This window comes from Pholcus phalangioides, unplaced genomic scaffold (assembly GCF_987345545.1).
Source record: "Pholcus phalangioides strain wild (caught in Gottingen) unplaced genomic scaffold, Ppha-v1.0 ptg000004l_1, whole genome shotgun sequence".
NCBI lineage: Eukaryota > Metazoa > Arthropoda > Arachnida > Araneae > Pholcidae > Pholcus > Pholcus phalangioides.
Window position 1 is genome coordinate 23,567,029 of NW_028301597.1, and position 26,347 is coordinate 23,593,375.

At 40.1% G+C, this 26,347-nt stretch overlaps 21 non-coding genes across 21 annotated transcripts; all 21 read right to left on the minus strand.

The window, feature by feature from the left end:
• Positions 1–37: 37 nt before the first annotated feature.
• TRNAH-GUG (transfer RNA histidin (anticodon GUG)) lies at positions 38–109 on the minus strand. The gene has a single exon. It is a non-coding gene; the product is annotated as a tRNA-His (tRNA).
• Positions 110–210: 101 nt separating this feature from the next.
• TRNAH-GUG (transfer RNA histidin (anticodon GUG)) lies at positions 211–282 on the minus strand. Its single transcript has one exon. It is a non-coding gene; the product is annotated as a tRNA-His (tRNA).
• Positions 283–383: 101 nt separating this feature from the next.
• Positions 384–455, minus strand: TRNAH-GUG (transfer RNA histidin (anticodon GUG)). Its single transcript has one exon. It is a non-coding gene; the product is annotated as a tRNA-His (tRNA).
• Positions 456–556: 101 nt separating this feature from the next.
• TRNAH-GUG (transfer RNA histidin (anticodon GUG)) lies at positions 557–628 on the minus strand. Its single transcript has one exon. It is a non-coding gene; the product is annotated as a tRNA-His (tRNA).
• A 101-nt stretch (positions 629–729) lies between these two features.
• TRNAH-GUG (transfer RNA histidin (anticodon GUG)) lies at positions 730–801 on the minus strand. Its single transcript has one exon. It is a non-coding gene; the product is annotated as a tRNA-His (tRNA).
• Positions 802–902: 101 nt separating this feature from the next.
• Positions 903–974, minus strand: TRNAH-GUG (transfer RNA histidin (anticodon GUG)). Its single transcript has one exon. It is a non-coding gene; the product is annotated as a tRNA-His (tRNA).
• A 100-nt stretch (positions 975–1,074) lies between these two features.
• TRNAH-GUG (transfer RNA histidin (anticodon GUG)) lies at positions 1,075–1,146 on the minus strand. The gene has a single exon. It is a non-coding gene; the product is annotated as a tRNA-His (tRNA).
• Positions 1,147–1,420: 274 nt separating this feature from the next.
• On the minus strand, positions 1,421–1,492 carry TRNAH-GUG (transfer RNA histidin (anticodon GUG)). Its single transcript has one exon. It is a non-coding gene; the product is annotated as a tRNA-His (tRNA).
• A 271-nt stretch (positions 1,493–1,763) lies between these two features.
• Positions 1,764–1,835, minus strand: TRNAH-GUG (transfer RNA histidin (anticodon GUG)). The gene has a single exon. It is a non-coding gene; the product is annotated as a tRNA-His (tRNA).
• A 101-nt stretch (positions 1,836–1,936) lies between these two features.
• Positions 1,937–2,008, minus strand: TRNAH-GUG (transfer RNA histidin (anticodon GUG)). Its single transcript has one exon. It is a non-coding gene; the product is annotated as a tRNA-His (tRNA).
• Positions 2,009–2,109: 101 nt separating this feature from the next.
• On the minus strand, positions 2,110–2,181 carry TRNAH-GUG (transfer RNA histidin (anticodon GUG)). Its single transcript has one exon. It is a non-coding gene; the product is annotated as a tRNA-His (tRNA).
• Positions 2,182–2,455: 274 nt separating this feature from the next.
• On the minus strand, positions 2,456–2,527 carry TRNAH-GUG (transfer RNA histidin (anticodon GUG)). Its single transcript has one exon. It is a non-coding gene; the product is annotated as a tRNA-His (tRNA).
• Positions 2,528–2,628: 101 nt separating this feature from the next.
• TRNAH-GUG (transfer RNA histidin (anticodon GUG)) lies at positions 2,629–2,700 on the minus strand. Its single transcript has one exon. It is a non-coding gene; the product is annotated as a tRNA-His (tRNA).
• A 336-nt stretch (positions 2,701–3,036) lies between these two features.
• On the minus strand, positions 3,037–3,108 carry TRNAH-GUG (transfer RNA histidin (anticodon GUG)). The gene has a single exon. It is a non-coding gene; the product is annotated as a tRNA-His (tRNA).
• An 828-nt stretch (positions 3,109–3,936) lies between these two features.
• TRNAH-GUG (transfer RNA histidin (anticodon GUG)) lies at positions 3,937–4,008 on the minus strand. The gene has a single exon. It is a non-coding gene; the product is annotated as a tRNA-His (tRNA).
• Positions 4,009–4,109: 101 nt separating this feature from the next.
• TRNAH-GUG (transfer RNA histidin (anticodon GUG)) lies at positions 4,110–4,181 on the minus strand. Its single transcript has one exon. It is a non-coding gene; the product is annotated as a tRNA-His (tRNA).
• Positions 4,182–4,282: 101 nt separating this feature from the next.
• On the minus strand, positions 4,283–4,354 carry TRNAH-GUG (transfer RNA histidin (anticodon GUG)). Its single transcript has one exon. It is a non-coding gene; the product is annotated as a tRNA-His (tRNA).
• A 101-nt stretch (positions 4,355–4,455) lies between these two features.
• TRNAH-GUG (transfer RNA histidin (anticodon GUG)) lies at positions 4,456–4,527 on the minus strand. The gene has a single exon. It is a non-coding gene; the product is annotated as a tRNA-His (tRNA).
• A 610-nt stretch (positions 4,528–5,137) lies between these two features.
• On the minus strand, positions 5,138–5,209 carry TRNAH-GUG (transfer RNA histidin (anticodon GUG)). The gene has a single exon. It is a non-coding gene; the product is annotated as a tRNA-His (tRNA).
• A 438-nt stretch (positions 5,210–5,647) lies between these two features.
• TRNAH-GUG (transfer RNA histidin (anticodon GUG)) lies at positions 5,648–5,724 on the minus strand. Its single transcript has one exon. It is a non-coding gene; the product is annotated as a tRNA-His (tRNA).
• A 94-nt stretch (positions 5,725–5,818) lies between these two features.
• On the minus strand, positions 5,819–5,890 carry TRNAH-GUG (transfer RNA histidin (anticodon GUG)). Its single transcript has one exon. It is a non-coding gene; the product is annotated as a tRNA-His (tRNA).
• Between the last annotated feature and the right edge of the window lie 20,457 nt (positions 5,891–26,347).

The window sequence follows — 26,347 nt, forward strand, 5'->3', positions numbered from 1 at the left end:
ATTCATCAGTCAAAATCTTAATAAAATGGATTTACATTGCCGTGACCAGGATTCGAACCTGGGTTATTGCGGCCACAACGCAATGTACTAACCACTATACGATCACGGCGACAAATCGCAGTTTGTTCGCAAGAATTCAAATCTATTACGGAGGTAAAGAAATGAGCAAAATGATTCATCAGTCAGAATCTTAATAAAATGGATTTACATTGCCGTGACCAGGATTCGAACCTGGGTTATTGCGGCCACAACGCAATGTACTAGCCACTATACGATCACGGCGACAAATCGCAGTTTGTTCGCAAGAATTCAAATCTATTACGGAGGTAAAGAAATGAGCAAAATGATTCATCAGTCAGAATCTTAATAAAATGGATTTACATTGCCATGACCAGGATTCGAACCTGGGTTATTGCGGCCACAACGCAATGTACTAACCACTATACGATCACGGTGACAAATCGCAGTTTGTTCGCAAGAATTCAAATCTATTACGGAGGTAAAGAAATGAGCAAAATGATTCATCAGTCAAAATCTTAATAAAATGGATTTACATTGCCGTGACCAGGATTCGAACCTGGGTTATTGCGGCCACAACGCAATGTACTAACCACTATACGATCACGGCGACAAATCGCAGTTTGTTCGCAAGAATTCAAATCTATTACGGAGGTAAAGAAATGAGCAAAATGATTCATCAGTCAGAATCTTAATAAAATGGATTTACATTGCCGTGACCAGGATTCGAACCTGGGTTATTGCGGCCACAACGCAATGTACTAGCCACTATACGATCACGGCGACAAATCGCAGTTTGTTCGCAAGAATTCAAATCTATTACGGAGGTAAAGAAATGAGCAAAATGATTCATCAGTCAAAATCTTAATAAAATGGATTTACATTGCCGTGACCAGGATTCGAACCTGGGTTATTGCGGCCACAACGCAATGTACTAACCACTATACGATCACGGCGACAAATCGCAGTTTGTTCGCAAGAATTCAAATCTATTCCGGGTTAAAGAAATGAGCAAAATGATTCATCAGTCAGAATCTTAATAAAATGGATTTACATTGCCGTGACCAGGATTCGAACCTGGGTTATTGCGGCCACAACGCAATGTACTAGCCACTATACGATCACGGCGACAAATCGCAGTTTGTTCGCAAGAATTCAAATCGATTACGGAGGTACAGAAATGAGCAAAATGATTCATCAGTCAGAATCTTAATAAAATGGATTTACATTGCCGTGACCAGGATTCGAACCTGGGTTATTGCGGCCACAACGCAATGTACTAGCCACTATACGATCACATCGACAAATCGCAGTTTGTTCGCAAGAATTCAAATCTATTACGGAGGTAAAGAAATGAGCAAAATGATTCATCAGTCAGAATCTTAATAAAATGGACTTACATTGCCGTGACCAGGATTCGAACCTGGGTTATTGCGGCCACAACGCAATGTACTAACCACTATACGATCACGGCGACAAATCGCAGCTTGTTTGCAAGAATTCAAATCTATTACGGAGGTGAAGAAATGAGCAAAATGATTCATCAGTCAGAATCTTAATAAAATGGATTCACATTGCCGTGACCAGGATTCAAACCTGGGTTATTACGTCCACAACGCAATGTACTAACCACTATACGATCACGGCGACAAACAGTTTGTTCGCAAGAATTCAAATCTATTACGGAGGTAAAGAAATGAGCAAAATGATTCATCAGTCAGAATCTTAATAAAATGGATTTACATTGCCGTGACCAGGATTCGAACCTGGGTTATTGCGGCCACAACGCAATGTACTAACCACTATACGATCACGGCGACAAATCGCAGCTTGTTCGCAAGAATTCAAATCTATTATGAAGGTGAAGAAATGAGCAAAATGATTCATCAGTCAGAATCTTAATAAAATGGATATACATTGCCGTGACCAGGATTCGAACCTGGGTTATTGCAGCCACAACGCAATGTATTAACCACTATACGATCACGGCGACAAATCGCAGTTTGTTCGCAAGAATTAAAATCTATTACGGAGGTAAAGAAATGAGCAAAATGATTCATCAGTCAGAATCTTAATAAAATGGATTTACATTGCCGTGACCAGGATTCGAACCTGGGTTATTGCGGCCACAACGCAATGTACTAACCACTATACGATCACGGCGACAAACCGCAGCTTGTTCGCAAGAATTCAAATCTATTATGAAGGTGAAGAAATGAGCAAAATGATTCATCAGTCAGAATCTTAATAAAATGGATTTGCATTGCCGTGACCAGGATTCAAACCTGGGTTATTGCGGCCACAACGCAATCTACTAACCACTATACGATCACGGCGACAAATCGCAGCTTGTTCGCAAGAATTCAAATCTATTATGAAGGTGAAGAAATGAGCAAAATGATTCATCAGTCAGAATCTTAATAAAATGGATTTACATTGCCGTGACCAGGATTCGAACCTGGGTTATTGCGGCCACAACGCAATGTACTAACCACTATACGATCACGGCGACAAATCGCAGCTTGTTCGCAAGAATTCAAATCTATTACGGAGGTAAAGAAATGAGCAAAATGATTCATCAGTCAGAATCTTAATAAAATGGATTTACATTGCCGTGACCAGGATTCGAACCTGGGTTGTTGCGGCCACAACGCAATGTACTAACCACTATACGATCACGGCGACAAATCGCAGCTTGTTCGCAAGAATTCAAATCTATTACGGAGGTAAAGAAATGAGCAAAATGATTCATCAGTCAGAATCTTAATAAAACGGATTTACATTGCCGTGACCAGGATCCGAACCTGGGTTATTGCGGCCACAACGCAATGTACTAAACACTATACGATCACGGCGACAAATCGCAGTTTGTTCGCAAGAATTGAAATCTATTACGGAGCCACTATACGATCACGGCGACAAATCGCAGTTTGTTCGCAAGAATTCAAATCTATTGCGGAGGTAAAGAAATGAGCAAAATGATTCATCAGTCAGAATCTTAATAAAATGGATTTACATTGCCGTGACCAGGATTCGAACCTGGGTTATTGCGGCCACAACGCAATGTACTAACCACTATACGATCACGGCGACAAATCGCCGTTTGTTCGCAAGAATTCAAATCTATTACGGAGGTAAAGAAATGAGCAAAATGATTCATCAGTCAGAATCTTAATAAAATGGATTTACATTGCCATGACCAGGACTTGAACCTGGGTTATTGCGGCCACAACGCAATGCACTAACCTCTATACGATCACGGCGACAAATCGCAGTTTGTTCGCAAGAATTCAAATCTATTACGGAGCCACTATACGATCACGGCGACAAATCGCAGTTTGTTCGCAAGAATTCAAATCTATTACGGAGGTAAAGAAATGAGCAAAATGATTCATCAGTCAGTATCTTAATAAAACGGTTTTACATTGCCGTGACCAGGATTCGAACCAGGATTATTGCGGCCACAACGCAATGTACTGTACTAACCACTATACGATCACGGCGACCACTCGGAAGAATTGAAATCTGTTACGGAGGTAAAGAAATGAGCAAAATGATTTATCAGTCAGTATCTTAATAAAACGGATGTAAATTACCGTGACGAGGATTCGAATCTGGGTTGTTGCGGCCACAACGCAATGTACTAACCACTATACGATCACAGCGACGACTCGGAGGAATTGAAATCTGTTACGGAGGTAAAGAAATGAGCAAAATGATTCATCAGTCAGTATCTTAATAAAACGGTTTTACATTGCCGTGACCAGGATTCGAACCTGGGGTTATTGCGGCCACAACGAAATGTACTAACCACTATACGATCACGGCGACGATTCGGAAGAATTGAAATCTATTACGGAGGTAAAGAAATGAGCAAAATGACTCATCAGTCAGTATCTTAATAAAACGGATTTACATTGCCGTGACCAGGATTCGAACCTGGGTTATTGCGGCCACAACGCAATGTACTAGCCACTATACGATCACGGCGACAAATCGCAGTTTGTTCGCAAGAATTCAAATCTATTACGGAGGTAAAGAAATGAGCAAAATGATTCACCTGTCAGAATCTTAATAAAATGGATTTACATTGCCGTGACCAGGATTCGAACCTGGGTTATTGCGGCCACAACGCAATGTACTAACCATTATACGATCACGGCGACAAATCTCACTTTGTTCGCAAGAATTCAAATCTATTACGGAGGTGAAGAAATGAGCAAAATGATTCATCAGTCAGAATCTTAATAAAATGGATTTACATTGCCGTGACCAGGATTCGAACCTGGGTTATTGCGGCCACAACGCAATGTACTAACCACTATACGATCACGGCGACAAATCGCAGTTTGTTCGCAAGAATTCAAATCTATTACGGAGGTAAAGAAATGAGCAAAATGATTCATCAGTCAGAATCTTAATAAAATGGATTTACATTGCCGTGACCAGGATTCGAACCTGGGTTATTGCGGCCACAACGCAATGTACTAACCACTATACGATCACGGCGACAAACAGTTTGTTCGCAAGAATTCAAATCTATTACGGAGGTAAAGAAATGAGCAAAATGATTCACCTGTCAGAATCTTAATAAAATGGATTTACATTGCCGTGCCCAGGATTCGAACCTGGGTTATTGCGGCCACAACGCAATCTACTAACCACTATACGATCACGGCGACAAATCACAGTTTGTTCGGAAGAATTCAAATCTATTACGGAGGTAAAGAAATGAGCAAAATGATTCATCAGTCAGAATCTTAATAAAACGGATTTACATTGCCGTGACCAGGATTCGAACCTGGGTTATTGCGGCCACAACGCAATGTACTAACCACTATACGATCACGGAGACAAATCGCTGTTTGTTCGCAAGAATTGAAATCTATTACGGAGGTAAAGAAATGAGCAAAATGATTCATCAGTCAGAATCTTAATAAAACGGATTTACATTGCCGTGACCAGGATTCGAACCTGGGTTATTGCGGCCACAACGCAATGTACTAACCACTATACGATCACGGAGACAAATCGCTGTTTGTTCGCAAGAATTGAAATCTATTACGGAGGTAAAGAAATGAGCAAAATGATTCACCATCTTAATAAAATGGATTTACATTGCCGTGACCAGGATTCGAACCTGGGTTATTGCGGCCACAACGCAATGTACTAACCACTATACGATCACGGCGACAAACCACAGTTTGTTCGCAAGAATTAAAATCTATATCGCAGGTAAAGAAATGAGCAAAATGATTCATCAGTCAGTATCTTAATAAAACGGTTTTACATTCCCGTGACCAGGATTCGAACCAGGATTATTGCGGCCACAACGCAATGTACTGTACTAACCACTATACGATCACGGCGACGACTCGGGGGAATTGAAATCTGTTACGGAGGTAAAGAAATGAGCAAAATGATTTATCAGTCAGTATCTTAATAAAACGGATTAAATTGCCGTGATCAGGATTCGAACCTGGGTTGTTGCGGCCACAACGCAATGTACTAACCATTATACGATCATGGCGACGTAATCGCAGTGTGTTCGCAAGAATTAAAATCTATTACGTAGGTAAAGAAATGAAAATAATTCATCACTCAGTATCTTAATAAAATGGTTTTACATTGCCGTGACCAGGATTCGAACCTGGGTTATTGCGGCCACAGCGCAATGTACTGTACTAACCACTATACGATCACGGCGACAAACCGCAGCTTGTTCGCAAGAATTGAAATCTATTACGGAGGTAAAGAAATGAGCAAAATGATTCACCATCTTAATAAAATGGATTTACATTGCCGTGACCAGGATTCGAACCTGGGTTATTGCGGCCACAACGCAATGTACTAACCACTATACGATCACGGCGACGAATCCTAGTGTGTTCACAAGAGTTGAAATCTATTACGAAAGAAATGACAAATTGTTTAGCAAAACCAGTATTCTAACCTGGGTAATACAATGCAACGCAATGCTATAACCACTATACAATCAGAACGACCATTAATATGCGGTCGAATGTAGTTGAAGTCATGTTTTTTTGTAGATCCAATATTTCATGAACACAAAAATCACCGAAAACATTTCGTCACCACTGAGTTAGTGAAAGCGTGATTGATCAAATGAGTGAATGTCTGAACGAGTTAGGTGTGTGTGTAGCCTAAAATGAATTTATTAATGACTTAACGAATGATTATATATTGAGCGTATGGTGATTGAATGAGTGTGTGAGTAACCAATTTATTTGGTGGTAGAGTGACCGTATTATCAAACAAGTTATTGAGCTATTTAGTAACTATATGGGGAACTTATGATTAATGAGAAAGTTAGCGATTAAATAACCGTATGTGTGATCGTATGAATGTGTGGATGAATAAACGAATGATTGAGGTATCGTATGAGTGATCAAAAGAGTGTGTGAGTGACCGTGTCAGTAATTGTTCGTATGAATGATGGTGTGAGTGGGTGAGGTATTGAGTTAGCGATTAAGGGGTGACCGTACGAGTGACTCTCCTCATTCTCTCACCTGCTCATTTTCTTACCTGCACACTCGCTCGATCATGTGCTATATATACATATAAACTGCTCATTCATCCATATTTCCCTTGTATTGTCACTGACTTGCTCATCCATCCACTCACCATGTACATTAATCGATGCCAGTGAATTTTCCTAGCAGTGAATCATCATGTCTGTGATTTTTCCGAAAAAAGGTCCCAGAACACAGTTAAAGCAGGGCCGTTTTAATGTTCCAGGACCATTTTCAGAATATGAAAGACGGATGGCAGCAAGAACACGGAACAAGCACAATTCTGATAGTATAAATACGTTTGGGCTAGACAGACACTCAGAACACACATACCGATGTACCTACTATACCATAGTCTCCCAAATTTTTTGTTCCATCGCCCCCTTCATCAGAAATTTTTTCCTCTCATCGCCCCCCAACTTAAGTAAACCCATAGGATCCAATGTTAAATCAGTAGGTTCTATCGCCCCCCCCCCCTTGGACCATTCCATCGCCCACCAGGGGGCGATATTGCCCACTTTGGGAAACACTGTACTATACGATCAGGACGAACACATGTACCGATTCGTTTGAAATTCCACTGAGTAATGTGCACGAGGTGTATGTACGATTAATTAGTGCTACAACAGATTCGGAAAACTGGCTGAATGAAAGGATATCGGTGTTTCTGGGAAGGAAATTCATTTCTGCCCTCACGGGGACAAAGAAAAATCCGCAGGGGCCACCTCAAGAAACACTACCTAGGTGAGTATTTCTTAACCTTTATTCGTAGATGGTCGCCCTTTGATTATTATGTTGCCATATTTTCTTCTCTTCTCTCTATCTTATCCAGGACCCTTCAATCTCATCCAGGAATGAGTCCCTATTTACTAGAATATCACAGGACCACTTATGGTTCCAGATTGAGATCTGTTCTAGATCACACATATTATAAATTATAAAATCTGTATAATTCTCTTTATATAATCATTTTCGTTCAGTCGACGTCGCTTATAAGATTCACGGATAATGTTATCACTTGTGATATTGTTATCACTTTTGCGAAGAATGGAACGGATCAATATCTTAACATGGAAAAAACTCGTTTGTAGTTATCGGACTTCGGATAATGTTATTTATTTTTTCCGTCAAAAGTTTTTTTTGTACTTGCCAACTTGGATTTTCGGATATAGTTATCGTTTGGTTATTGGTATCAGAAATCCCGAGTCCTGATGTGATCATTTTTAGAGACGCGGATTGTTTTTGTCATTTAAATGAAATGATTGTTAGTTTACAATGTGCATTTAGAACTGCTGTTAATTCCGAATAAGGAAGAGCCTCTAGGCCGAAATCTTTGTCGGACTACCAGGCCAGGATTCTTCACCGGAACTTCTATGGAAAATTTACAGTATAAGGAAACTGAAAATGATAGGTTTCATTAAATCATAAGGCTCTCTGGAATTGAGCAACACCCTCTCCCCCCAATCAGGGGCGGATCTATGGGAAGGATAAAACCCCCCCCCCCCAAAGCTGAATTCGAAAACTCATGAAATTTTCGGAACTTCTATATGATAATATTGCAACAAATTAAATAGCAAATTTAAGAAAACTTCGACTAAAAACTGGGTGAAACCGGGACATTTTGTCAAAAAAGTTGGGATGGAAGGGGGGGAAAAAAGGGACGGAACTATCACGGAAATTACGGAACAAAATGTGAGGCATATGGTCACCCTACACCAGAAAGTCTTCAATCTTTTTCTAGTCTCGAGCACTGCCTGTACCCATCATCAAAAGAAGAGCACCCTCACTTCAATTTCGGCTTATACGAATGCATGAAGTTTCAGGTTGATTTCAATCCTTGTTTAATTGTAACGTGGATCAAGTGCTTGTGAGCACGAACTTGCACACGAGCACCGATCACTCTGGGAGGCTTCAGTGAGCACTGCGGTGCTCGTGAGCAACGGGTTGAAGATGTCTGCCCTACACCGAGACTACTAATCCTTTAGCGATTTGTAAAAACAACCCCCCCCCCTCCCTACAGCGAGCTCTAGATCCGCCGCTGCACCTAATAAATAAGATATCTATAAGGGTTGTTAGTTCGAGTCAGTAAGCTTCACCTTTAGTGGAGGTATAGGACTTCTATATCTCCTTTAAGGCTTCACCCCCCTGTGAAGGCCTCTAGGCCTATGTTCTAGTAAAAATTGGACGGAACCGGAATGAACGAATGTACGAGGAAAAGAAGGTTTTTATTTATATTCATTCACGTAATACATAATTATACAAAAATGTGTTTTTTTTTCCGTTCGGTATTCACATTTTTGCCAGCTTAGCCGTCATTTAGAAACCAACAGGGCGTGGTATGGCGAGATTTGGCCGAACGTATCTCTCTCTTTCTCTCTCGTAGAAGCGTATTATCGTTATATTTATTAAGGGCGAGTAGAACGGTACTTATGTTTCTAAATGGTGGGAACAAACAGGTGCGATATAATAGCTGAGTCACATGATTCCCCCACGTCCCGAAAAATGAGTGCTTTACGGTTTTGATATTGCCGCTGTACATGACAAATATAAAAGATTCGTATATATCATTCGAATCACATATTGCTGCTGCTGCTGTATTCAAAGCCGTAAAACGGCCTTTTTTCGATTTTTCTCTTCTCTTTCTCATTTCTTTTCTCGGTTTCATAACGAGCGGGGCAAGAGTGTGGTTTGATTGAAACAGAGACGAGAACCTAGTATATGCACAGACGGGCAGTTATTGCATATTTCACCATGTACACAGATTTCTTTTTCCATTTTTCTTTTTATGAGCCATTTGCCGATGATGTAATGACAGATATCGCATTAATACCCCCCTTCCATTTTCCACGTTTTCGAATGAAAAACTGACCACTTATATCCGTTGATGTCTCTCATCATCCGAGTAGATTGGACTCTATCACGATCGGGAAATAAGAACACGGTAAAAGTCGATGAAGGAGAAAAATATAGGACGTTAAATACAAGAATTGGTCATTATTTTGTAATGCAAATAAAATATTTAGTACAGTAAAGCCCCTCTTTTAACGGACCCCCCCCCCCCAAGTGCGGTCGCCCCCTCTTTTACGGCAGAATAATAATTTCCCCCCCTTGTATAATAAAAGTATGCATTTCACACCCCTGATTGACAGTCACCCATCTTTTACGGACGAATTTTTTTTGTCCCAACGGTGACCGCAAAAGAGAGGTTTTACCGTAGCTATAACACGAGCTTTTTAAAATGTTTTTACTCTTTATATGGTCCGGTGTATGTTTGGACAATACAGTCGACCCCGCTTAAATGAATATCAACGATTCCGGCACATAATATTTGGATTATGTGGGGAACAAACCAAAACGTAATATAGATTTTATATTGGGGGAAAAAATACTGATATACACTGCTGGCCACCCAAATTGCAACACCAAGAAAGACAAGAGATATTGCAACAATATTTATTTTGTAGATAACATGTTGACCAAGCATCAAATGATTAAATTTATAGACTTCTGTGAAATGTGGTTCCTGCCAAAAATCAGTAGCCAGAGTAGCCGCCATTGTTGGAGATCACCGCTGCCACACGCCTCGTCATTGATTCAAAGAGACTTTGGATGTGTTCTTGGGGTACAGCAGACCAAGCAGCTTCCAGGCGTTGCCAAAGTTGATCTGGTGTGGCAGCTGGGGATGCAATCTGGGTCAATCGTTGAGCAACCATGGACCACATGTTTTCTATCGGCGAAAGATCCGGAGAGCGAGCTGGCCAGGGAAGCAATTCAATCTGGCGATTGACGAAGAACCTTTGGACAATGCGTGCCACGTGTGGTCGCGCATTATCCTGTTGAAATATGGCTGTGGGCAAGCCCTGAAGGTAAGGAAGGAAAACTGGCTCCAACACCTCGGAGATGTAGCGCTGGCTTTTTAAAGTACCGGCAATGCGTACTAGAGGAGTGCGAGAGTGATATCCAAAACCGCCCCCATACCATAATACCCGGTGCAGGACCAGTGTGGCGGTGCATAACGCAGCTGTTCAGCATCCTCTCTCCACGGTGTCTCCAGACTCGAATCCGACCATCGTGGTGTTGCAGACAGAAGCGTGACTCGTCAGTAAAGACAATTTCATTCCATTGTGCCGTCCACATCCTTCTTTCATCGCACCATTAGCGGCGGAGACGTCTGTGGTTCTGCGTCAAGGGTAGACGAAGCAATGGACGTCTTGCGGACAGACCACTCTGCTGTAAACGGCGTCGAATGGTACGCGCAGACACTGGATGATGCGGTACAGACTGAATGTGCTATGGTTCGTGATGTGGCTGAGCGATCCGTCACTGCCATACGCACAATACACCTGTCATCACGTGAAGTGGTGCACTGAGGTGGATGCGATCGAACACGTCGGTCCGTCGTACCCTCCTGCATCCAACGATCACATATCCGCATTACAGTTGTTTGGTTTCGTCCAACACGACTACCGATTTCCCTGAAAGATAATCCACAATCTCGGTAGGCCACTATCCTTCCTGTCGAACTCGGATACTTGATCAAAAGATGATCGCTGTTTTCTACGAGGCATAATTGATCGTTTTTTTGAAAAAACCACAAGAAAAACACAATTGCCGTACTTCAAATCGTCGAAATCTCCAAGCATTAAATAGCGCTTTGAAGTGGCGCCACAGGCGCGCGTGATGTGCGTCTGCGCTGAAATTCTAATCATTTGCATATCTCACCTCCACTAATGCATGTTGTAAATTTCCTATTATTTGCACGCTTCCTTCAGGGTGTTGCATTTACGGTGGCCAGCAGTGTACCTTTATATATAATCACACCATATTATCAGAGCAGAAATAATGTATCAGGGTGCAATGAATATGAGATAAGTTTAAAATATTCATAATAACATACCAATATCAGTGCCGAAGGCAGCTAGAATGTAAGTGTAATATATACAGGGTGTATAGGTAACAGCACGCATGACATTTTACTGGTGAACCGTTGATCCTACAGGCATACTTCCAATTAGAAAAAGTATCCAAGGGTGTGGATACTTTTCTAATTGGAAGTATGGCTAGCCCAGATATAAGGACAGGATATATAAGGATAGCCCAGATCGATAAGATACTCGCCGAAAGTACCAAGGGATGTTTAGAGGTGTCGCGAGTTCGATCAGCACCTCCTAGAGATAGATCTATCTCTAGGAGGTGCTGGTTCGATACCCGGCTCATCCATGTCCAACTTTCCTGACAACAGAAAACAGTCCTGAAAATCAGCGACATGACCACAGAAAAAGATTGCTACCGCATTGTGTCCCACATCGAGTTGTTAGCGCACCAACCTCCCGGTGAGTATAAAAAATACTGCCGTTCGGAATCAGCTGTAAATTGCAGCAGGTCCCGTCTCGTGTGCAGAAAATGACCGTAGTGCGACAAAAGTGATCGCAAAAAGTATCCAAATAACGCGAACTACTCAGATATGCCATTCATGTTGCAAGGGATTATATAGTTATTAAAATCAAAATGTTAACGTTTTATGCTAACACCCTGTCCTCAAAAATAGAAGTTAATGCCGTCTCACAAAAAAAAAAAAATATTCCCTCGTTTCTAAGTGCAATATTCACTGAGATACAGAGAGCATAGATATAAGAAAGAAGTGTTGTCCGTTAATCTTTGCTATTCTTTCCCAATTTTACCTCAAGCTTGTTATATAGAACAGTGTTTCTCAACCACCGGGCCTTGATACCAGTAAAACCGGGCCGCGAATAGCTCTCGCCGATTCATTTTTACCTATTTATACCCCCTTTAGGAGTGCTCATTACCGGGCCTTCTACTTACATAAAAGAAATCAACCGGGCCACGGTCTTCCAAAGGTTGAGAACCACTGATATAAAAAAGATATCTATAATAAATAGTCTCTGGGTTTGACTTGGATCGTGATGGCAACCTCCACGGTGACAGACGAGCATCTTACGAAAACTCCACTCCGGCACAAATTTGGGAGGGTACCCTCCCAACACATACCTCTCTGTGTGTGTCTTTGTGTGTATGTTCTTTATACAAATCCACAATTTTAGACCGAGCTTCGCCAAATTTTGCAAATAGACTAAACATGGCTCGACTTGAAGGATAGACTACTTTAAAAGTTCGTCAGAGCAGGGAAAATATGCCCGAAGTAGGCAAAAAAAAAAAAAAAAACTGTCGGGCAAACAATGGTTCGTGGGCCTCAACAATGACTTTTGGAATGTTTACTTTGGTCACCGTTGTTCCCAGACAGTGCGTTTCGTACCCGAGTGGCATGGTGGTAAGATGTTCGTCTACCATCGTGAAGGCTGTTGTCAGGGTCCCGGGTTCGAACCCAAGGGAGGATTATAGATAAGATATTTTCCCTAACGAACTCGAGGCGACCACCGATAGACAGCGTCTTCACTTCCAACCCATCTCACTAATGGCAGCAAATTGCAGTATAGCGATATGGCCAGAGTTGGGTGTTTGGTGAAGTAGACAGTGCGTTTCAGAATAAGTTTATTTCTTTATAATGATTCTTCACTGCAGAAAACACAGGCAGTGCCGGGTGTTGTAACTAGTCAAAAATATGCTATCAGCACCCACACATTCACATCTGTATTTGTTCGTTTAAGGTTCGAACCACAGAAGGTTAAAATTTTACTGATGAGACATCAAAAATGATTATAAATTACAAGCAATTTTAATCAATTTTTTTTCTATTTACTTCATAGGTAATAAAGATCAAGCCTTGATATTGAATTTAGATTTAGTACCAGGCTGTCAGAGAGAAAGAGAGCATTCATGCTCATCAAGAGCTCCCCCTCCCTATCTTGATGAAATCGTAACCTCGATGCCGATGAGATCAGTTATGATGAGCGAGAGAGAGAGATGCCGGTAGCAACGGAAGCATTTCTCACCGAAATCTTCGAAAGAACATTGAAGAAAACTGACGTATATATAGGAAGAAAGAGAGGCCTTACCCCCTTCACTGCAGGAAAGCACTTAATTGGAGAGCTTCCTGAGAAAAATCTATATACGGTAGAAAAAAAAGTAAATGTGTGCAGGTCTAGATTATGTCTGATATTTACGAGTTTCTTGGAAACGGGCAAATGATATAGTGCCTGAAAACACGAGGAGCCATTAATATATCCCGCCGGTAGCCGTATAACGATGACCTCCTGGGTACATGAGAAACTAGCGGGGGATGCTTTCGCATTCCTGACAACTATATCTCCCGGGGTCCTTAATAAAGTGGTATAAAGTGCCTTTTTTTTTTTTTACCCCTCTCTCCAAGATGATTTCACGCTATGGATAGGGCCCATGAACGCCGGAACATTTTTACCTAACTTAATTGGCTTACCGAAATTAAGATGGGACCATGTGAATTACGCAGAACGTGCTGCTCAATGTGCAATCTGGATTCGTATTTGAATGCATGTCGTGTTTATGCCACGAAAAAGAAAAAATAATAATAATGATAATGAATGAGAATGAGATGTGTGTGTGAGAAACCAAACAAAGTTCACCTACTTACTCATCAGTTTATTTTCGTTTGCAGCTATGGATGCGAATAGCAGCACATGCGGCGGCTCATTAGCCCATAACGGCTAGAAAGTTTCCGTTTTGACTGGTGTTTCTCTTTTTGTGAATTATTTTGTGACAAATGAATTATTAATGCATGCCGTTTTCGGGGCCATGCCGTGTCCTCGCGTTCGGCCCGTAGTTTCTAGTCCAATCAGTTGTTATTAGGGGGTGCTGCTGGAAGGGCTAATATTGTGAAGAGACGCTTCACAAACTGACTTGTAGCTACTATTACTGTGTGTTATTGGTTTTGTTGGAAGTCGCTGGGTCTGTTGAAAGCTGCATTTTCAATTTTTTTGAGCAGTGCTCGTATTTTAGATTCAGTCATTGATCAGCACGAATTTCAACGCAATAGTACCACATGTAGACTTCAGCCGGTGGTTTTTTTTTAATCATTTTCTCACATAAATGACTCTGTTGTACTGCCATGGCAGACACTCCACTAAACTAGTAATGGGCAAACCACGACCCGCGGGTCAGATGCTGCCCACGAAGGCGTTGCACCCGAACCGCCAAGCGTGTTCCGGTAGGAAAGTAACACACAACACAATAAATATATAGGCTGACCATTAAAAAAAAGCGGGAAAAGGAAAATCGGGATCCATACGGGATATCAAAAACGCCAGACAGAATGTTAAATACAAGTAAAATTACTAATTATAGCCTAAAAAATTGCCAAAGGCAAAGGAAATTCTCAATTACAGCCATAAGAATTATGAAAGACAAATTAAGTTGCCAACTATCACTAAAATTTGCGGGAAAATTCGCCAACGGTGGGAGGCATAGGCGTACGCAGAATTTTCTCGAGGGGGGTTCAGATTTTTTTTCTATCTGGGGGGGGGGCTTACTTTTTTTCCTGTAAAATAACACTATAATCTTGGCTCGGGGGGGGGGGGTTACTTGCGTACGGCAATGGTGGGAGGTAAGGAGCTTTTACATGACAATGAATGAGAATGAAATTTATATAAAAATTTTGAATGATTTTTCCCAGTAAAATAAAGAAAGTTGCAAATTTTTCTAGTTAACAATCTCCTATTTTTCTGATAATTTTTCGTCTTTTACTTTGGAATCAGCCATGGGACTTGAGTTCTTTCGAACACTTGTCATGAAACATCCGTTGCATATCTGTAATACAGTCGAATCCCGTTATAACGAACTCCAAGAGTCCGGAGAAATCAATCACTCCGCTATAACGAAATTTCGTTATAAAGGAATTACAGGTGTTTGCATTGCTCCTATGTAAACTTATCTGGAGGGGATTGGAAAAGTGTTCGTTAAAACGAGATTTTCACTATAACGGTATTCGCTAAAACGGGATTCGACTGTATTACTATATTATTAAAAAACTGAAAACATTATAATACAGTAAAAACCTGTTTTTTGCGGACACTGGTAGGACAAAAAAATCTGTCCGTGAAACAGAGGTGACGGTTAATCAGGGTGTTTGCAACGCATACTTTCGTTATACAAGGGAAAATTATCATTTGGCTGTAAAGAAGAGGGTGACCGCATCTGAGAGGTGTCCTTAAGAGGGGTTTTACTGTAATCTTATTATGATATTCTGATACGTATACAGTTAATTACCCATATTGATTTTCCTGAAATAAATTTAAATTACGAAAATATTACAGGAGTTCAGAAAACAATTCTCATGCACATGTGTTCTTATATGTTACTGCCAAAGCCAGAAACCGTCCAGTTCGTGAAGTGGCCGGAGATCCCTGGCCAAAGTCGGACAACAAAAGAAATGGTTCGGCGTCATAACGAAGCTTGCACATTTTTCGCGATAATTGCGTCCTCATTAGGATAACGCGGAGAGACCTTCTAGAGAATGAAACCGAACATTCCATTCGACCACCGCTGAACAATATATTCAGAAAATCTCATAAATAAGAATACCCAGATCGGTGATAACACCACTCAATTATCCCGGATGCAACTAGGATCGCCGATCTGGGTGTTCTTACTGATAAGCTGCTTAGGTTTTCTGAACATTGTTCAGCGGTGATCAAAAAATCGAATACAATTTTCGGTTTCATTCCCAAAAAGGTCTCTTCGCGTTCTCCTAAAAGCAATCCTTCCACTTTTCCGGGGCTTAGTTCGCCTTGGATTGGAGTACGCTGTGAGGTTTTGGAGATCATACTTACAGAGGGGCGTTGACTTGGTCGAGGGAGGTGCAGAGAAGAGCCACGCGTACTCTTCTAGGTTGTGGTGTCGCAGGGAGTTTTTCTCTAATAGGGTTGTGAATAAATGGAATAGCTCACCTCCGGGAGTCGTGATTTCCAACGCAATTTACACGTTTAAGCAGAAATACATATTGTGACAAATTGAGAAGCTATCCATAATTATATATGAGACAACCATAATTTTTCATGGGTAGTATATTTATATTTTATCATATAATTATTGGTTTTTTATTGCTCTTATTTGGCTGCTGTATTTTTGATATACAGGGTGGGCAAAAAGTCCGTAGAAACTTTAAAAATGAATGAAACCCGTAAAAATAACCGGAATAAAAAACGGTTTGCAGAGTTTAGCGCTAGATCACTTGTATTTTTTTTTAAGACAGGGGGAAAAATAACTCAGAAAACAGCCGATAGGTGGCACTGACGCACACAATCAAAGAAAAGATACGTAAATAACGAACAGAATGCCTCCAAATCGTTTATTAACAGCAGTATGTGTTACACGTGACCACCACCACAGGGAATAACACATCGCTGGTGAGTCACAAATCCAGCAACGGCCAGAGTGCAGCAAATCCACATACACGGTTTACAACGGTGAACTGATTGTGGATTAGGAGCGCAAGTTCTATATATCGCCATGTATCACACGTTGGCGATGGAAAAAAACAATTAATTTGGCGTCTATATACCGGATCGTCTTATCGCGCATCGAACTTTTGCCGAGGATCTCCGGCCACTTTGTGAACTGGTTTCACCTCGGGCTGTGACAGTTAACATACACAATATACAGTTCATATATCACACAATAAATCCGAACACGTCAACGAGCAAAACGATGATTTATTATTCTAATTTACCACAAACTTTTTGTTCGCGATAACCTCATTCTCCCACAAAACGATGTCGCTGTTGCTAATTAAGCTAAAAGAGTATTTAATAAAGATTGCTGTTCGAGCAAAAGAATGGGAGCGTATTGGGAAGGGAGGACGAGGAGGCAGTGGGAGAAAAAAAATTAGTACAGTATCATTAACGCGTTAATTAGCACTTATTTAGAGGCCTTCTATACTCTCTCTCTGTCTCTCTCCCTTTACAACCCTCCCTAGGTCCTCTGTTGTTTTGATTAACGGAATCGAACAAAGGCCGCTGTTTGAGCAGCTAATTAACACTTCTCATTGCAATCAGTCTCGCGTGACAGGATTGGACATACACGAAAATACATACGTACAGCGTACAAGGGAGAGGGAGAGCGAGGAGCCACACAGCTAATGGGAAAGTAAAGGGGCGGATGAGAGAAAGCTGGCATTTCTCCTAATGTACATTCATTAGCCTTATAAACGTCGTCTACAACTCTACTACAACTGACGAGTGTGTGTGAGAGAGAGAGAGAGAAAGTGATCGAGAGAGGAGGGGTGTACCGTATATACTGTCAAGCAGTATAACACATAGAATGTTCTAGATTGGTGGAGAGAGAGAATTGACGCTACTGCTGCTCCCTTTCTCCTCTGGAGCAGCACGTACATTGCATGCTCTCTCTCGGCAAGCTCTCTCTCTCTCTCTCAGTCAGTTCGTTACTCAACTGTACTGCATCGGTGGTGGTTGGTTCGGAAGCGAAAACGACATAAAGTGCATTTCGGTGTACTGCCGTGGCTGGTGTCGCTGACCGAATCAATGCTTTCGTCAAATTGCGAGACGTTCGTTCGTTCGTTCGTTCGTTCCTCTGTGTGGCTGGGGGGTCGCCTTACCCTGGGGCCCTTCCCCCCCCCTTCCCCTCGCTTTCACTTTTCCCGATTTAAATCCTTTTATAGAAATTGTCCGTCTGCTTCCATGTGTTGTGGCAAATAATGTGTTTTTTATCATTAAAAAAAATAGAAAATGCAATTTTTAAGTAGGAAAAATACTAAAATTTATTTTCCGATTTGTTGAGTAAAAATTAACCGTTCATAAATTAGTAAGTATTTGAATTTTTTTTCTCAAATGATAAACAAATTAATGAAAATAACACACTTAAAGATTGAAAAAAAAATTACCGTTATTTACGATAAATAAGTCGCAGGCAGGAAAAGTGAACAGAGCAAAAATGAAGTGTTAGTAAATATGCGCAACATTTTATATGCCACAAGTAATTTTCATCCAAGAACTGAATATAAATACAAATACAACGCCACAACAGGCAAAATGCCCAACGAGGTGGCCGGGAAAAAGACGCCCATAATAAATATGGATGTGTATGTACATGAAAAAACACACACTAACAACATTTTACTGTTAAATAAAGCTTTTTTGCATGTGTGCAAAAAACTTTTTCAACCATTTATCTACCATATTATGAAAAAAAAAATGAAAAAAATTATCACGCAAATTCTTTTGGTAGGTCGTTTTAATTCTATTTGAAACTTAAAAACAAAAAGAAAATATTTATTTTCAAAAATGTATTTACTACAACGATAATAACCTGGTACTTTGAGTCACCATTATGAAGCACTATACGCTTTCAATAAAAATAAAAGATATTACAATTAAAATACCCCGAGTAATAGAGTTGCATGAATATTTATTTATTTTTTGTATTTTACCACAGAGAGAAAAACTACCATTTGTTTTCATACATTTGTTTGGAGAAACACTTTATGGGGTGCAGTGTTCTGCTGTAATTAATAAACAGCAAAATTAATTTTAGTATGCAATTAATAATCTATTTTCATCTTTTCCAATTACTTAGTATATGGAGAGCAGTCTCCACTCATTTTACATAACCTGAAAATTCAAGCATTTACCATCTCTACTTAAAAGAAGGAAGACAGATGACAGCACCAGCAAGAACACGAAACAAGCACAATCCTGACAACAGATACGCTAAGGTTTACGCATACACACAGAACACACATTCCGGTATGCGCTGATTCGTTAGAAATCCCGCAGAGGAATGTGTACATGAACACTTAAATAATAGTGCTTTAAAGCATTACACTTCTGTGTGATGAAGTAAAAACTTCCATGAAGTGAAACGTTTCATTGGATTAGACAAATTAACATATTTAAAAAACTAGTTGCCCCACTACTTGCACTGTCACCTGGTGATCGTAAAGTAGTTACACAGCATTCATACTTCAAAATATCAACACCCAACAACGTATGTGAGAAATGTAACGAGGGTTAAAAATAAAGTGGTATTTTTCAAACTACCGTCACACAAAAGTGAAAGGGTTAAACTGTTTAACAAAAAGGGTTATACATATATATTAGTTAAAAAGCAATTTACAAGTTCAAATATCAAAGCAATGTCAGCACCAAAAGCAGCTGGAATATATGGTGTGATAAAATAAAATATAAAGATGGAAGATTTCAAAAAAGCAACTTAGCGTTATGCTAAAAACATTTAACAGTTAAAAAAATCGAAGATAAATATTTCAAATTGAAAAAAAAATCCCGAAATCGTTGAGCTGAATATATAAAGCTATCTCTGGGCTATGTAAAGCTTTCAGTTAATGCTGATTTAAGCTTGCGAAGCCCTTCCGCTATGTTACTTGTGGTGAAAACTTGTCTTCTACTTCTTTATCTTGATCTTCTTCATCTGGTATCGCTTCAGTTTCAGGACCAATAAGCTGCATTAATTCCTCTTCGGTCAACCAAATATCAGAAGAACTTTGAATGGGCATGTCTTCACTCTCAAGGTACATCCCGGACCCTTCGGACTTACGGAACGAAACACCGTTTAAACCAATCCTGGAAAAGTGTTTTCGTAGTCCAAGCCTTTATTTGTTAGTCCAAAAATACTGAGAGCTTTGTCTTATCCTTCCCTTCAATGTTCACGGATTCGCAGATTTGAAAATGATGGTGGGCTTTATCGTGTGCCCATTACGCATTTGCCCAAAACTACATAGTAAGTCTATCTCTACTTGCCTTACAATCAGGGGATCGCTTTTCTTCTTGGGCCTTAAATGTTCTTCGCGGCATTTTCTTCCAAAATGGTGAAGTTTCGTCAGCGTTAAACACTTGCTGAGGGTGCGTAACCCTTCTCTTCAGTAATTTTCTGGCTGCCTCCTGATCGCCAGTGATTTTTACATTGCGTGATCTGAATCGTTTCTTAAACCTAGGAAGCAACCTTTACTTGCATAAAAGTCTGAAGAAATAGACGTTTCAGCAGCCCTTTCCTTATAGAAGAGTAAAATTGTTCGCCTTTTCTGTTATAATATTACAATAAATTGGAATATATTTTTGTATCAGTCTTATACTCACAAAAAACAGCATTTTCTGTACGAGAAACACAAGGATCCCGTAGGCAATGCAAAGTTTTCACTGCTACAGCTGCAGCTACAGCTACGGCTGAACGAATTTCAGATTCCTTTTTTTGGTATATCTCACCGTAGATTCGTTGATTCCGTAATGGCGGACCACAGCAGGTATTGACTAGTTTTCGTCAATACATCCAATTTTTCTTGTCAAGGTTACAAATTTGTTTTGTCTTTTCAAAGCATTACCAATAGAATAAAACTAAACGTTATGCGTTCAACTCCCTCGAGCTTTCTTTTGAAATTTCACAATGATATAGATTGAATATTAGACAATGTTTTGAAATAAAAATTCAATTTCATTCAACTGAGTTTGAAAGAAAATTCATAATAAAAATTTTGATAAAGATTTAACCAGAATCCCTCGAAATCATAGAACGTCAAGAGGAAAAAAATGTATAAATAATAGACCGCAGCCATTCAATTAGCCACAAGAGCAAAAATATGACTTATAGAACATGAGTTATCAACCAGGGGTCCGTGAATTTGGATGAGAAAAGAATGAATGAATGAATACAGATGTTTCTACATTGCTATATGCTGAATATTATTTTGTAAAAGGGGTTAGTGACTTTCATTTACATTAATTAACAGAGTTGTTCAGTGGAACTCATCTCATCACGGGCACAAGTGGGCCCGTGGCCTCCATTTTATTGGCACGGGGGTCCGCGAACTTCATGTCATTGACACAAAGATGTCCTTGGGACACAAAAGATTAAGAACCCTCTGTTATAAAGGAAACAGCGTGGATATTTAATTCTTATAATAAAGGAATTAATTCTGGATTATGGTTGGGTAATTCTAAGATAAAGTTTATAGCCCCCTCCTTGCCTTTCAATAAGAGTCTGGGTGTATATACCGGTATATGAATATTAGACATTCTGATTTCAACTGAAATCTCCTTGAAGGACTTTTCGAATCCTTCCAACTAACTCCCTATAGGGCCAATTTTTTCCGGTTTAAATTTACACATTATTTCACCCGAAAAGACCTGTATCCTGGAATATGTGACGTGGCCTCTCTTTAGAAAGGATTTACTATATTCCTACTTGAACTCATGGAAAAATCCTAAACACGCATTTTTGGTGCTGAATAGAATGTTTCATTCACAAATTTAGGAAACACTTTACGTTCTCCGAAGTGAAATGAATTTTCTAATGAAATTCATGCGACACAACTACTGCCATGAAATCATTCAAATTCCACGATGAAACTCAATATTATCCAAAATAAAATAAAAATATTCATGAATAATGAAATTCCATATCCATTTATATGGATAAAGGGGATTAGAGAAGCTGCACATACACTTATATACACTTAGAGGCAAGCGGCGGGATGTTTCCCATGCAATTGACTCTTCGCCAACCCCTTGTCATCTGGCGTTTGTTCGCACCCACTTTGCGAAAGCTTCATTCTGTCCACGGGAGGCCAATAGACTCGATTAAGTGAGGGAAGCACACACACAATATTGTTTGCAACATATTCACGTGGTGGGAACTGGTGCAAGAGTACTACATCGTGAGTGGAAACCCTGTGCAAATTGGGCTGGGGAGAGAGAAAGAGACGAGCATCAGTTCGGTCTGTTACCTTTCAACGACGTGGTTGGTTGGGGGGGACTTAATAATAGCAGCTCATACGGTAGGGACCCTCTGTAATAACCTATTTATAAGAGAAGGGAGAGATGGTGGCTCCCCCCCCCCCCCCCAATGCTATTACAAGCCCAACGCACTCAGCCTGCCCATCAAACCATAATGCGGAGACGTGTCGGCCGTCGTTCTACTGATCACCGATATTGTATCTGCCATAAACCCTAGCTCGTACCACTTAACCACAGATTATTGGGAGGACACCAAGTCCATGCTGCCGTAAATTATGCACTTACATTACATAAAATGTAGGCGTACGTTTTCACTTCAAACAGCTTCCACCAAAAAAAAATGGCATTTAAAAATAATATGAAAATTCCTATCGCGTAATAGTCTTCAAATCATTCGTTCTCAACACATGGTCCGCGGGCCAAATATGGCCCACGGAGTCATCAGCTGTGGCTCGCGACCTCAAACCTAATTTTGTTGAAAAAAAATAACCAAGTAACAGATTTCCAGATCGCTTAAGTACTCCACGGTGCCGTTCCACATCACTTGAGTGACTCATGACATATGCCCAGATCACTAGAGTGGCCCACGGCACATTTACATATCACTTCATTGACTTGCGACACATTTCCACATTTATTCAGTGGACGGACTTTCAGTTCCGCATCTTTTAAATGCCCCGTGGTATATTACCTTTATCATTTGAGTGACCTGTGATATATTTACATACCACTCAAGTGGCCCACCGCACATTTACAGGTGAGTCAACTGACCTGTGACACATTTCAACATTTATTGAGTGACCAGCGTTGCAGTTCCACAACACTTAAGTGGCCCGTGGCATATTCTCAGATCACTTAAGTGACCTGCGGCATATTTACAAACCCCCACGACAGTTTCAGAGCATTAAAGCGACCCGTGGCACATTTACAGATAACTTTAGAAACATTCGGCACTGTTCCGGGTTCCTTAATTAAATTGACCGTGACACGCGACACATTTTCAAATCAAAGCAGTGGCCCCGAACTCTAGTAAAGGTTGAATTCCCTTGCATTACATAAAATGTCTACATTTTCACATCAAACAGCTTCCGCAAAATATGACATTTTTAATCGGAAAAATTCATCGCAATACGTTTTAAACGATGGTTTCAAGTGATGCGAGACTACATTTCTACCATCTCAAGCATTAAATTCCGAGAGAAATGCCCTAATCACAAGATAATAATAATACTCTCTCAAGAACTCGTTAATATTCTTCTCTCTCTAAGGCGATCCTCAACTTTCGCACCAGCACGTGACCTTCTCGCTGGATGCTTTGGTGGTAAGATAGCCCCTGGTGCGAGGGCAGAAGTTGCTACGAATGTGCAAAGTGAAAATTCACGTTGTTGGTCATCCGAGGAGTGAGGGTCGGCGAGAGTCCTGTGGCATTTCCGAGTCATCGTCGACGACCCTGCGCGCGTTAATGGCGGCCTCCTGGCTCGGAGGCCGGAATCATTTGTCAGAGCTGTGGAGTTTTGCGCGATATATTCAACGTCAATATATCCATCTTAGTCTTCATTTTCCTTAATGGATATCTCATTCCCACGTGTCTCTTTGTCCGTACTTATAAAACTGATTTAACTTTAAACAAATCTCATAGTAAGGGCAACGAATTTTACAGAAAACCTTGTTAATATTCACTTACATCTAGGTTTATTGTTATTGGATTGTCAAGCTACTAACACTAGTGAACAAATTGAAGCTTTTTTTCCCGTATCCATGGCCCCCCCCCACAAGAAGTGGGCTGACAAGGCTCCAGCCCTGGGGCCCGGGACGACTCTCACAATTTTTTTTGCTTTTTCACGCTATAAATTCATCATAAAGGGGCCCAGTGAAAGTGTGGTCGGGGGGGGGGCGCAAAAGATCCCAGCCTGGGGGCTCTGCTCTAGGACGTGGGGGCCATGTCCGTATCTTCTTTAACGAAGGGGTGGCTTGAACTAATTTCAGAGTGTTCAAATCAGTAGGAAAAAATAGTTTTTCCCCTATCACGTCACAATCATGAGACGTGTGTACAATTCTCAACAGGTCGCATATCCTCTTATGCGCCCAGTGCTTCCCAAATTTGATTCGCTGTGTAGTATGCTTATAGTCCGTTTCAGGTTAACTTTGCAGTGCAGAGAAAGGTAGAGAGTGTGTATTCCTTCGCCGCAAAATATAGTTCCCATGTATCGGAGGCTTACGATGATCATTTATGCAGAATATTCCAATTTTTAAATGATTCAAAAAAATTACTGAAAAAATATTGTTGTGAATTGATCTTTATATTCGTTTAAGAATTTTAAATTAGAGAAATATTAGTTACCATTATAGGTAAAAAAAAAGATTTTTCTCAGTAAGATTGGCTAGAATCAGCCATACCTTACCGCGACCGCGCATCGATACATTGGTTGAAAGGCTTTCGTTGTCATAGCAACGTGTGATGCGGTTCCCTCGTAGTTTCCCCCTTCACTGCAAAGTTAACCTGAAACGAACTATATACTTGCAAAGAGTTTATAATATAGTCACAGATTTAATTTTGAAAATATACTCCGACGTGCAGCACGAACTAAAAAACGCACCAACGCAAAAACCTTAAAAATGTAATAAAAATATTACGTGTTAGCTCTTATTTAAGGGCAGGTTCGGATTCTACACCCCAAAAACACATAAGAATAAATAGTGTATCACACACGCCAGATATAAAATGGCTGTTGACCAGTGTAATCGTTCAAGATGTAGTTATTTCTAGGATCTTAAAAAAATTGCAAGTTGTTTGACGTCAAGCACAAATACGTCCATTTAATATCCGGCACTGTGCTTTGCAAGAATGCCTTAATCAATAAAAATTATTTTTCTGGCTATTCTCTCGATCGGTCTGTAGCTATTTGATTTGGATAACGCGGACAATATTGCTTCGATATTATGAATTTCTTGATGAAACCTTTTACAAAGTCTTCAGATGCTGGAAACAGAAAGTAGAGACCGATACATAAGAAGACTTCCCTGTATGTGAGTTGTGACGTTGCTCTCTACCTTCTGATTCCAGCTGTTAAATACTTGTAATGAAATATGGGAATTTTATTCGCCATCGAAATTTTGGCTATGTAAGTTGCAGCAGCATTGACGCCGCTTCTTGGAAATGGGTAAAGTCTGGATAAAAAACGAAATCACCAGCTCCAAACTAGTCTTCAGCACCAGGAATAAAAAAATAAGTAGAAAAAGCAATGTTCATTCATTCATTCAAATTCAAGAATTCAGAGAAGTCTTCTTATACAATCGGGTCTGTACTTTTTCGTTTCTGTAACTGGAGACTTCGAAGAAATTCTGATTAAGAAATGAGTCCGTACGCATCGAACTTCATTGATGTTTCGGCGGTTTGAGCTGCCCGATAAGTTGATGAGTTAATCTTATCGAGAGATTGTGATGTCATACGAAAAAAAGAAGATATCCAAATACAAGCCGGTCATTACCGCTTTATAACGATGACCAAGGGAAGGGCTTGATTGGGGGATTAAATCGAGATACAAACCTGAAACTTATCGACTCAATGTCTTGAACAAAATGTATGGTGACGGCACAGTGACGATATCAATTAACGTTTGTTTTTTTTTCATATTTTCGAAGCAAATACACATGTAATTTTGCGTTTGCAGAAATGTTCTATTTTTGCACTCATAATGTTGAAAAATAGAGCTATATTCAAAGTTTACATACAAAATCAGGGAAGATACACAATACTTATTCAAACAAGTTCAAATCTATTTGCAAATAAATATCTATAATTATCATCTATTTACATTTAGACTTTCCAATTCTTTTTGGAACAAATTGCGAGAGAATTTTTGAGATGTTCTAATTTTTGAAAACGAAAGGGGAAAAATTGTTTTGTCATTTTTAGGGGAATTTCATTGACTTTATGTAATTTTTTACCACTGATACATGATCAGGAAAAACTCTGAAGATGTAAATTACATAAATTACAACCATACCGTAAAGAAAGAGTACTTAACCTTTTTGAGAATGTGAGCTACTTAATTGGTTTGAAAAAAATGTCGCGAGCCCCTTATGTGATCTGCAAATGTGCCGGGGTCACTGAACTGATCTGAAAATATGCCGTGGGCTGTG